Here is an 11,092-nt window from a genome sequence, read left to right as displayed (position 1 = left end):
CAAATTTGGTCTTCATTTGCCGAAGTTATCGAGCTTCAAAATTTGAAAAGTCACAAATGTTGTGTGTTTGAGCACAAAGTACTATTTGTCTTGGAAATTCATCAAGATGCAATCATGAAGTGTTGTGACATCTTCAAAATCTCGTCGAGCTGATTAATTTGACACTTTGTTTAACAAATTTGTGCCTTATTTGCCGAAGTTATCGAGCTTCAAAATTTGAAAAGTCACAAATGTTGTGTGTTTGAGCACATAAAGTACTATTTGTCTTGGAAATTCATCAAGATGCAATCATGAAGTGTTGTGACATCTTCAAAATCTCGTCGAGCTGATTAATTTGACACTTTGTTTAACAAATTTGTGCCTTATTTGCCGAAGTTATCGAGCTTCAAAATTTGAAAAGTCACAAATGTTGTGTGTTTGAGCACATAAAGTACTATTTGTCTTGGAAATTCATCAAGATGCAATCATGAAGTGTTGTGACATCTTCAAAATCTCGTCGAGCTGATTAATTTGACACTTTGTTTAACAAATTTGTGCCTTATTTGCCGAAGTTATCGAGCTTCAAAGATTGAAAAGTCAAAAAAGTTGTGTGTTTGAGCACATAAAGTACTATTTGTCTTGGAAATTCATCAAGATGCAATCATGATGTGTTGTGACATCTTCAAAATCTCGTCGAGCTGATTAATTTGACACTTTGTTTAACATATTTGGTCCTCATTTGCCGAAGTTATCGAGCTTCAAAGTTTGAAAAGTCACAAATGTTGTGTGTTTGAGCACATAAAGTATTATTTGTCTTGGAAATTCATCAAGATGCAATCATGATGTGTTGTGACATCTTCAAAATCTCGTCGAGCTGATTAATTTGACACTTTGTTTAACAAATTTGTGCCTTATTTGCCGAAGTTATCGAGCTTCAAAATTTGAAAAGTCACAAATGTTGTGTGTTTGAGCACATAAAGTACTATTTGTCTTGGAAATTCATCAAGATGCAATCATGATGTGTTGTGACATCTTCAAAATCTCGTCGAGCTGATTAATGTGACACTTTGTTTAACAAATTTGGTCTTCATTTGCCGAAGTTATCGAGCTTCAAAGTTTGAAAAGTCACAAATGTTGTGTGTTTGAGCACATAAAGTACTATTTGTCTTGGAAATTCATCAAGATGCATTCATGATGTGTTGTGACATCTTCAAAATCTCGTCGAGCTGATTAATGTGACACTTTGTTTAACAAATTTGGTCTTCATTTGCCGAAGTTATCGAGCTTCAAAGTTTGAAAAGTCACAAATGTTGTGTGTTTGAGCACATAAACTACTATTTGTCTTGGAAATTCATCAAGATGCAATCATGATGTGTTGTGACATCTTCAAAATCTCGTCGAGCTGATTAATTTGACACTTTGTTTAACATATTTGGTCCTCATTTGCCGAAGTTATCGAGCTTCAAAGATTGAAAAGTCAAAAAAGTTGTGTGCTTGAGCACATAAAGTACTATTTGTCTTGGAAATTCATCAAGATGCAATCATGAAGTGTTGTGACATCTTCAAAATCTCGTCGAGCTGATTAATTTGACACTTTGTTTAACATATTTGGTCCTCATTTGCCGAAGTTATCGAGCTTCAAAGATTGAAAAGTCAAAAAAGTTGTGTGCTTGAGCACATAAAGTACTATTTGTCTTGGAAATTCATCAAGATGAAATCATGAAGTGTTGTGACATCTTCAAAATCTCGTCGAGCTGATTAATGTGACACTTTGTTTAACAAATTTGGTCTTCATTTGCCGAAGTTATCGAGCTTCAAAATTTGAAAAGTCACAAATGTTGTGTGTTTGAGCACAAAGTACTATTTGTCTTGGAAATTCATCAAGATGCAATCATGAAGTGTTGTGACATCTTCAAAATCTCGTCGAGCTGATTAATTTGACACTTTGTTTAACATATTTGGTCCTCATTTGCCGAAGTTATCGAGCTTCAAAGATTGAAAAGTCAAAAAAGTTGTGTGTTTGAGCACATAAAGTACTATTTGTCTTGGAAATTCATCAAGATGCAATCATGATGTGTTGTGACATCTTCAAAATCTCGTCGAGCTGATTAATGTGACACTTTGTTTAACAAATTTGGTCTTCATTTGCCGAAGTTATCGAGCTTCAAAGTTTGAAAAGTCACAAAAGTTGTGTGTTTGAGCACATAAAGTACTATTTGTCTTGGAAATTCATCAAGATGCATTCATGATGTGTTGTGACATCTTCAAAATCTCGTCGAGCTGATTAATGTGACACTTTGTTTAACAAATTTGGTCTTCATTTGCCGAAGTTATCGAGCTTCAAAGTTTGAAAAGTCACAAATGTTGTGTGTTTGAGCACATAAACTACTATTTGTCTTGGAAATTCATCAAGATGCAATCATGATGTGTTGTGACATCTTCAAAATCTCGTCGAGCTGATTAATTTGACACTTTGTTTAACATATTTGGTCCTCATTTGCCGAAGTTATCGAGCTTCAAAGATTGAAAAGTCAAAAAAGTTGTGTGCTTGAGCACATAAAGTACTATTTGTCTTGGAAATTCATCAAGATGCAATCATGAAGTGTTGTGACATCTTCAAAATCTCGTCGAGCTGATTAATTTGACACTTTGTTTAACATATTTGGTCCTCATTTGCCGAAGTTATCGAGCTTCAAAGATTGAAAAGTCAAAAAAGTTGTGTGCTTGAGCACATAAAGTACTATTTGTCTTGGAAATTCATCAAGATGAAATCATGAAGTGTTGTGACATCTTCAAAATCTCGTCGAGCTTATTAATGTGACTCTTTGTTTAACAAATTTGTTCCTCATTTGCCGAAGTTATCGAGCTTCAAAGTTTGAAAAGTCACAAATGTTGTGTGTTTGAGCACATAAACTACTATTTGTCTTGGAAATTCATCAAGATGCAATCATGAAGTGTTGTGACATCTTCAAAATCTCGTCGAGCTGATTAATTTGACACTTTGTTTAACATATTTGGTCTTCATTTGCCGAAGTTATCGAGCTTCAAAGATTGAAAAGTCAAAAAAGTTGTGTGCTTGAGCACATAAAGTACTATTTGTCTTGGAAATTCATCAAGATGCAATCATGAAGTGTTGTGACATCTTCAAAATCTCGTCGAGCTGATTAATTTGACACTTTGTTTAACATATTTGGTCCTCATTTGCCGAAGTTATCGAGCTTCAAAGTTTGAAAAGTCACAAAAGTTGTGTGTTTGAGCACATAAAGTACTATTTGTCTTGGAAATTCATCAAGATGCAATCATGATGTGTTGTGACATCTTCAAAATCTCGTCGAGCTTATTAATGTGACTCTTTGTTTAACAAATTTGTTCCTCATTTGCCGAAGTTATCGAGCTTCAAAGTTTGAAAAGTCACAAATGTTGTGTGTTTGAGCACATAAACTACTATTTGTCTTGGAAATTCATCAAGATGCAATCATGATGTGTTGTGACATCTTCAAAATCTCGTCGAGCTGATTAATGTGACACTATGTTTAACAAATTTGGTCTTCATTTGCCGAAGTTATCGAGCTTCAAAGTTTGAAAAGTCACAAAAGTTGTGTGTTTGAGCACATAAAGTACTATTTGTCTTGGAAATTCATCAAGATGCAATCATGATGTGTTGTGACTTCTTCAAAATCTCGTCGAGCTGATTAATTTGACACTTTGTTTAACAAATTTGTGCCTTATTTGCCGAAGTTATCGAGCTTCAAAGTTTGAAAAGTCACAAAAGTTGTGTGTTTGAGCACATAAAGTACTATTTGTCTTGGAAATTCATCAAGATGCAATCATGATGTGTTGTGACATCTTCAAAATCTCGTCGAGCTGATTAATGTGACACTTTGTTTAACAAATTTGGTCTTCATTTGCCGAAGTTATCGAGCTTCAAAGTTTGAAAAGTCACAAAAGTTGTGTGTTTGAGCACATAAAGTACTATTTGTCTTGGAAATTCATCAAGATGCAATCATGATGTGTTGTGACATCTTCAAAATCTCGTCGAGCTGATTAATTTGACACTTTGTTTAACAAATTTGTGCCTTATTTGCCAAAGTTATCGAGCTTCAAAGTTTGAAAAGTCACAAAAGTTGTGTGTTTGAGCACATAAAGTACTATTTGTCTTGGAAATTCATCAAGATGCAATCATGAAGTGTTGTGACATCTTCAAAATCTCGTCGAGCTGATTAATTTGACAGTTTGTTTAACATATTTGGTCCTCATTTGCCGAAGTTATCGAGCTTCAAAGATTGAAAAGTCAAAAAAGTTGTGTGTTTGAGCACATAAAGTACTATTTGTCTTGGAAATTCATCAAGATGCAATCATGATGTGTTGTGACATCTTCAAAATCTCGTCGAGCTGATTAATGTGACACTTTGTTTAACATATTTGGTCCTCATTTGCCGAAGTTATCGAGCTTCAAAGTTTGAAAAGTCACAAAAGTTGTGTGCTTGAGCACATAAAGTACTATTTGTCTTGGAAATTCATCAAGATGCAATCATGAAGTGTTGTGACATCTTCAAAATCTCGTCGAGCTGATTAATTTGACACTTTGTTTAACATATTTGGTCCTCATTTGCCGAAGTTATCGAGCTTCAAAGTTTGAAAAGTCACAAAAGTTGTGTGCTTGAGCACATAAAGTACTATTTGTCTTGGAAATTCATCAAGATGCAATCATGAAGTGTTGTGACATCTTCAAAATCTCGTCGAGCTGATTAATTTGACAGTTTGTTTAACATATTTGGTCCTCATTTGCCGAAGTTATCGAGCTTCAAAGATTGAAAAGTCAAAAAAGTTGTGTGTTTGAGCACATAAAGTACTATTTGTCTTGGAAATTCATCAAGATGCAATCATGATGTGTTGTGACATCTTCAAAATCTCGTCGAGCTGATTAATGTGACACTTTGTTTAACATATTTGGTCCTCATTTGCCGAAGTTATCGAGCTTCAAAGTTTGAAAAGTCACAAAAGTTGTGTGCTTGAGCACATAAAGTACTATTTGTCTTGGAAATTCATCAAGATGCAATCATGAAGTGTTGTGACATCTTCAAAATCTCGTCGAGCTGATTAATTTTGTTGAAATTATGATGCGACACTGCTTATACTTTGAATGTTTGTTTCAGCTTGCCTTTCGTTCATGTTGCAAGAATTTAGCGATTTTCTTGGTTCTTTCTAGAAAGGGCCATATGCGAACTCATCTGGAAATCCTTTGTTATAGATGTCAGACTGGGGTAGTTCTTAGTGAAAGTTCTTTCTCTACTGCTTGCACATGTGTGAGTCTAATTCTAAGAACCTTAGCTAGCAGGTCAATTGCATTGGACCCGTTTTTGTTTTTAGTAAGTAAGTTCATTTTTGTCACTCGTACCATAAGGACTTACTCAATAAAATTCTCACTACTCTGTAGAAGTGTATATTTTTTGTTCTCAACGGAGAACCAAAAAAATACCTCAACAAATTTGACACTTTGTTTAACAAATTTGTGCCTTATTTGCCGAAGTTATCGAGCTTCAAAGATTGAAAAGTCAAAAAAGTTGTGTGTTTGAGCACATAAAGTACTATTTGTCTTGGAAATTCATCAAGATGCAATCATGAAGTGTTGTGACATCTTCAAAATCTCGTCGAGCTGATTAATTTGACACTTTGTTTAACATATTTGGTCCTCATTTGCCGAAGTTATCGAGCTTCAAAGTTTGAAAAGTCACAAATGTTGTGTGTTTGAGCACATAAAGTACTATTTGTCTTGGAAATTCATCAAGATGCAATCATGAAGTGTTGTGACATCTTCAAAATCTCGTCGAGCTGATTAATTTGACACTTTGTTTAACATATTTGGTCCTCATTTGCCGAAGTTATCGAGCTTCAAAATTTGAAAAGTCACAAATGTTGTGTGTTTGAGCACATAAAGTACTATTTGTCTTGGAAATTCATCAAGATGCAATCATGAAGTGTTGTGACATCTTCAAAATCTCGTCGAGCTGATTAATTTGACACTTTGTTTAACAAATTTGTGCCTTATTTGCCGAAGTTATCGAGCTTCAAAGATTGAAAAGTCAAAAAAGTTGTGTGTTTGAGCACATAAAGTACTATTTGTCTTGGAAATTCATCAAGATGCAATCATGATGTGTTGTGACATCTTCAAAATCTCGTCGAGCTGATTAATTTGACACTTTGTTTAACATATTTGGTCCTCATTTGCCGAAGTTATAGAGCTTCAAAATTTGAAAAGTCACAAATGTTGTGTGTTTGAGCACATAAAGTACTATTTGTCTTGGAAATTCATCAAGATGCAATCATGAAGTGTTGTGACATCTTCAAAATCTCGTCGAGCTGATTAATTTGACACTTTGTTTAACAAATTTGGTACTCATTTGCCGAAGTTATCGAGCTTCAAAGTTTGAAAAGTCACAAAAGTTGTGTGTTTGAGCACATAAAGTACTATTTGTCTTGGAAATTCATCAAGATGCAATCATGATGTGTTGTGACTTCTTCAAAATCTCGTCGAGCTGATTAATTTGACACTTTGTTTAACAAATTTGTGCCTTATTTGCCGAAGTTATCGAGCTTCAAAGTTTGAAAAGTCACAAAAGTTGTGTGTTTGAGCACATAAAGTACTATTTGTCTTGGAAATTCATCAAGATGCAATCATGATGTGTTGTGACATCTTCAAAATCTCGTCGAGCTGATTAATGTGACACTTTGTTTAACAAATTTGGTCTTCATTTGCCGAAGTTATCGAGCTTCAAAGTTTGAAAAGTCACAAATGTTGTGTGTTTGAGCACATAAAGTACTATTTGTCTTGGAAATTCATCAAGATGCAATCATGAAGTGTTGTGACATCTTCAAAATCTCGTCGAGCTGATTAATTTGACACTTTGTTTAACAAATTTGGTCTTCATTTGCCGAAGTTATCGAGCTTCAAAGTTTGAAAAGTCACAAAAGTTGTGTGTTTGAGCACATAAAGTACTATTTGTCTTGGAAATTCATCAAGATGCAATCATGATGTGTTGTGACATCTTCAAAATCTCGTCGAGCTGATTAATGTGACACTTTGTTTAACAAATTTGTTCCTTATTTGCCGAAGTTATCGAGCTTCAAAGTTTGAAAAGTCAAAAAAGTTGTGTGTTTGAGCACATAAAGTACTATTTGTCTTGGAAATTCATCAAGATGCAATCATGATGTGTTGTGACATCTTCAAAATCTCGTCGAGCTGATTAATTTGACACTTTGTTTAACAATTTTGGTACTCATTTGCCGAAGTTATCGAGCTTCAAAGATTGAAAAGTCAAAAAAGTTGTGTGTTTGAGCACATAAAGTACTATTTGTCTTGGAAATTCATCAAGATGCAATCATGAAGTGTTGTGACATCTTCAAAATCTCGTCGAGCTGATTAATTTGACACTTTGTTTAACAAATTTGTGCCTTATTTGCCGAAGTTATCGAGCTTCAAAGTTTGAAAAGTCACAAATGTTGTGTGTTTGAGCACATAAAGTACTATTTGTCTTGGAAATTCATCAAGATGCAATCATGAAGTGTTGTGACATCTTCAAAATCTCGTCGAGCTGATTAATTTGACACTTTGTTTAACATATTTGGTCCTCATTTGCCGAAGTTATCGAGCTTCAAAGTTTGAAAAGTCACAAATGTTGTGTGTTTGAGCACATAAAGTACTATTTGTCTTGGAAATTCATCAAGATGCAATCATGAAGTGTTGTGACATCTTCAAAATCTCGTCGAGCTGATTAATTTGACACTTTGTTTAACAAATTTGGTCTTCATTTGCCGAAGTTATCGAGCTTCAAAGTTTGAAAAGTCACAAAAGTTGTGTGTTTGAGCACATAAAGTACTATTTGTCTTGGAAATTCATCAAGATGCAATCATGATGTGTTGTGACATCTTCAAAATCTCGTCGAGCTGATTAATGTGACACTTTGTTTAACAAATTTGGTCTTCATTTGCCGAAGTTATCGAGCTTCAAAGTTTGAAAAGTCACAAAAGTTGTGTGTTTGAGCACATAAAGTACTATTTGTCTTGGAAATTCATCAAGATGCAATCATGAAGTGTTGTGACATCTTCAAAATCTCGTCGAGCTGATTAATTTGACACTTTGTTTAACAAATTTGGTCTTCATTTGCCGAAGATATCGAGCTTCAAAGTTTGAAAAGTCACAAAAGTTGTGTGTTTGAGCACATAAAGTACTATTTGTCTTGGAAATTCATCAAGATGCAATCATGAAGTGTTGTGACATCTTCAAAATCTCGTCGAGCTGATTAATTTGACACTTTGTTTAACAAATTTGGTCTTCATTTGCCGAAGTTATCGAGCTTCAAAGTTTGAAAAGTCAAAAAAGTTGTGTGTTTGAGCACATAAAGTACTATTTGTCTTGGAAATTCATCAAGATGCAATCATGAAGTGTTGTGACATCTTCAAAATCTCGTCGAGCTGATTAATTTGACACTTTGTTTAACAAATTTGGTCTTCATTTGCCGAAGTTATCGAGCTTCAAAGTTTGAAAAGTCACAAAAGTTGTGTGTTTGAGCACATAAAGTACTATTTGTCTTGGAAATTCATCAAGATGCAATCATGAAGTGTTGTGACATCTTCAAAATCTCGTCGAGCTGATTAATTTGACACTTTGTTTAACAAATTTGGTCTTCATTTGCCGAAGTTATCGAGCTTCAAAGTTTGAAAAGTCAAAAAAGTTGTGTGTTTGAGCACATAAAGTACTATTTGTCTTGGAAATTCATCAAGATGCAATCATGATGTGTTGTGACATCTTCAAAATCTCGTCGAGCTGATTAATTTGACACTTTGTTTAACAAATTTGGTCCTCATTTGCCGAAGATATCGAGCTTCAAATTTGAAAAGTCACAAAAGTTGTGTGTTTGAGCACATAAAGTACTATTTGTCTTGGAAATTCATCCAGATGCAATCATGATGTGTTGTGACATCTTCAAAATCTCGTCGAGCTGATTAATTTGACACTTTGTTTAACAATTTTGGTACTCATTTGCCGAAGTTATCGAGCTTCAAAGATTGAAAAGTCAAAAAAGTTGTGTGTTTGAGCACATAAAGTACTATTTGTCTTGGAAATTCATCAAGATGCAATCATGAAGTGTTGTGACATCTTCAAAATCTCGTCGAGCTGATTAATTTGACACTTTGTTTAACAAATTTGTGCCTTATTTGCCGAAGTTATCGAGCTTCAAAGTTTGAAAAGTCACAAATGTTGTGTGTTTGAGCACATAAAGTACTATTTGTCTTGGAAATTCATCAAGATGCAATCATGAAGTGTTGTGACATCTTCAAAATCTCGTCGAGCTGATTAATTTGACACTTTGTTTAACAAATTTGGTCTTCATTTGCCGAAGTTATCGAGCTTCAAAGTTTGAAAAGTCACAAAAGTTGTGTGTTTGAGCACATAAAGTACTATTTGTCTTGGAAATTCATCAAGATGCAATCATGATGTGTTGTGACATCTTCAAAATCTCGTCGAGCTGATTAATGTGACACTTTGTTTAACAAATTTGGTCTTCATTTGCCGAAGTTATCGAGCTTCAAAGTTTGAAAAGTCACAAAAGTTGTGTGTTTGAGCACATAAAGTACTATTTGTCTTGGAAATTCATCAAGATGCAATCATGATGTGTTGTGACATCTTCAAAATCTCGTCGAGCTGATTAATGTGACACTTTGTTTAACAAATTTGGTCTTCATTTGCCGAAGTTATCGAGCTTCAAAGTTTGAAAAGTCACAAATGTTGTGTGTTTGAGCACATAAAGTACTATTTGTCTTGGAAATTCATCAAGATGCAATCATGAAGTGTTGTGACATCTTCAAAATCTCGTCGAGCTGATTAATTTGACACTTTGTTTAACAAATTTGGTCTTCATTTGCCGAAGTTATCGAGCTTCAAAGTTTGAAAAGTCACAAAAGTTGTGTGTTTGAGCACATAAAGTACTATTTGTCTTGGAAATTCATCAAGATGCAATCATGATGTGTTGTGACATCTTCAAAATCTCGTCGAGCTGATTAATGTGACACTTTGTTTAACAAATTTGGTCTTCATTTGCCGAAGTTATCGAGCTTCAAAGTTTGAAAAGTCACAAAAGTTGTGTGTTTGAGCACATAAAGTACTATTTGTCTTGGAAATTCATCAAGATGCAATCATGAAGTGTTGTGACATCTTCAAAATCTCGTCGAGCTGATTAATTTGACACTTTGTTTAACAAATTTGGTCTTCATTTGCCGAAGATATCGAGCTTCAAAGTTTGAAAAGTCACAAAAGTTGTGTGTTTGAGCACATAAAGTACTATTTGTCTTGGAAATTCATCAAGATGCAATCATGATGTGTTGTGACATCTTCAAAATCTCGTCGAGCTGATTAATGTGACACTTTGTTTAACAAATTTGGTCTTCATTTGCCGAAGTTATCGAGCTTCAAAGTTTGAAAAGTCACAAAAGTTGTGTGTTTGAGCACATAAAGTACTATTTGTCTTGGAAATTCATCAAGATGCAATCATGATGTGTTGTGACATCTTCAAAATCTCGTCGAGCTGATTAATGTGACACTTTGTTTAACAAATTTGGTCTTCATTTGCCGAAGTTATCGAGCTTCAAAGTTTGAAAAGTCACAAAAGTTGTGTGTTTGAGCACATAAAGTACTATTTGTCTTGGAAATTCATCAAGATGCAATCATGATGTGTTGTGACATCTTCAAAATCTCGTCGAGCTGATTAATGTGACACTTTGTTTAACAAATTTGGTCTTCATTTGCCGAAGTTATCGAGCTTCAAAGTTTGAAAAGTCACAAAAGTTGTGTGTTTGAGCACATAAAGTACTATTTGTCTTGGAAATTCATCAAGATGCAATCATGAAGTGTTGTGACATCTTCAAAATCTCGTCGAGCTGATTAATTTGACACTTTGTTTAACAAATTTGGTCTTCATTTGCCGAAGTTATCGAGCTTCAAAGTTTGAAAAGTCACAAAAGTTGTGTGTTTGAGCACATAAAGTACTATTTGTCTTGGAAATTCATCAAGATGCAATCATGATGTGTTGTGACATCTTCAAAATCTCGTCGAGCT

This window comes from Euwallacea fornicatus, unplaced genomic scaffold (assembly GCF_040115645.1).
Source record: "Euwallacea fornicatus isolate EFF26 unplaced genomic scaffold, ASM4011564v1 scaffold_47, whole genome shotgun sequence".
NCBI classification, from domain to species: Eukaryota; Metazoa; Arthropoda; class Insecta; order Coleoptera; family Curculionidae; genus Euwallacea; species Euwallacea fornicatus.
This window is presented reverse-complemented; position numbering follows the sequence as displayed.